The sequence below is a fragment of the Octodon degus genome, unplaced genomic scaffold (genome assembly GCF_000260255.1).
Source record: "Octodon degus isolate 3935 unplaced genomic scaffold, OctDeg1.0 scaffold00314, whole genome shotgun sequence".
Lineage (NCBI taxonomy): Eukaryota > Metazoa > Chordata > Mammalia > Rodentia > Octodontidae > Octodon > Octodon degus.
The window spans coordinates 1,419,377-1,421,084 of NW_004524890.1; the positions used below are offsets into that span (position 1 = coordinate 1,419,377).

The 1,708-nt window shown below is 38.3% G+C and overlaps 1 pseudogene across 1 annotated transcript; it reads left to right on the plus strand.

The window, feature by feature from the left end:
* Positions 1-1,192: 1,192 nt before the first annotated feature.
* On the plus strand, positions 1,193-1,502 carry LOC101563794 (annotated as a pseudogene). The gene has a single exon (XR_001116959.1). The product of XR_001116959.1 is annotated as a non-histone chromosomal protein HMG-14 pseudogene (transcript).
* Positions 1,503-1,708: the final 206 nt, after the last annotated feature.

Here is a 1,708-nt window from a genome sequence, read left to right on the forward strand (position 1 = left end):
TTCTGAGGTAATGGGGTGTGTAGTATTGTTTTCCATCCTTTGACTTTCAGCCTATGAATTTCTTTATGAGTTAAGTGTGTTTCTTGTATACAGCATATTGTTGGATTATTATTCCTAATCCACTGTGCCATCTACTTCTTTGAATTGGTGAGTTGAATCCATTTACATTGATGGTTATAACTGAGATGTATTGATTTATGATCAACATGTTATTTACTTATCATTTAATCCTTTTTATCCTGTGTTTGTTTGCCCTATTTAAAGGGATCCTTCTGTTCTTGTTCATGGAGTTCTGATCATTTTGGTCCTTCTCTAGAACATTTTTGAGTAGTCTGTGTAGGGTTGGCTTTGTCATCGTGAAATTCTTTAGTTGTTCTTTGTCATGGAAGTATTTCAGTTCTCCATCTAACTTGAAAGACAGTTTTGCAGGTTATAATAGTCTGGACTGTAATTCGTTTTCATAGCGGACTTGAAGTACTCTGCTCCATGCTCTTCTTGCCTTCATGGTTTGTGAGGAGAAGTCTGCCTTTATTCTGATGGGTTTTTCTTTAAATATGATCTGTTTCTTTTCTCTAGCAGCTTTCAGTATATTGTTCTTGTGCTGGATTTCTGGGATCTTGACTATTATATGTCTTGGTGTATTTTTAATTGAGTTGAAGTTATTTGGAGTTCCATATGCTTTGGTTACCTGAATGTCAGATTGTTCCTCCGTTTTTGGGAAGTTTTCGGCTATTAGTTTTGCCCAAATTCTTTCGTGTCATTTGTATTGACTCTTCCTTTCTCATTGATGCCTATTGGTCTCACATTGTTCATCTTTGCATCGTCTTGCAGGTGATGGATTATTTTTTCCTACATCCTCGTTGGTTTTAAGAGATCTTTTCTTACCTTTTTACTAGCTGTGATGGCATTGTCAAGATCTGAAAGTCTATCTTCACTTTCATTGAAACTGTTTTGCAAGTTTTTGATTGAGAGTTTAATTTCCTCTATATTTATTTGACTGTGCTTCATGCAATCTATTTCTGTCCTGTGTTGCTCATTCAAGGAATCCATCTTTTTTCTAATCTCTATATTTTTTTCATCAGTTTCTTCTTTAGAAGTAGTTATTGGACTTCCAGCAGCTCTCGCTACGGGAGGAATGGCAACGAGCTGCGTATCTCCACTAGGCTTCTGTGCACCTTGACCCGCGCGCCGCCAAGATGCCCAAGAGAAAGGTCAGCTCGGCCGAAGGGGCCGTGAAGGAGGAGCCCAAGAGGAGATCGCGGAGATTGTCGGCTAAACCTGTTCCAGCTAAAGTGGAAACGAAGCCAAAAAAGGCAGCAGGAAAGGATAAATCTTTGGACAAAAAAGTGCAAGCAAAAGGGAAAAGGGGATCCAAGGGAAAACAGGCTGAAGTGGCTAATCAAGAAACCAAGGAAGATTTACCTGCGGAAAATGGAGAAACTAAAAATGAGGAGAGTGCAGCTTCTGATGAAGCAGAAGAAAAAGAAGCCCAGTCTGATTAATCACACACCATGTCTTATCAGTGCTCCCTGTCTCCCTTGTACAATCCAGAGGAATATTTTTATCAACTATTTTGTAAATGCAAGTTTTTTAGTAGCTCCAGAAACATTTTTAAAAAGGAGGGAATCCCACCTCATCACATTTTTTAAGTGTAAATGATTTTTTTAGGGTGAAATCATTCTCTGGTTGTTTATTTTTGGGTACAACC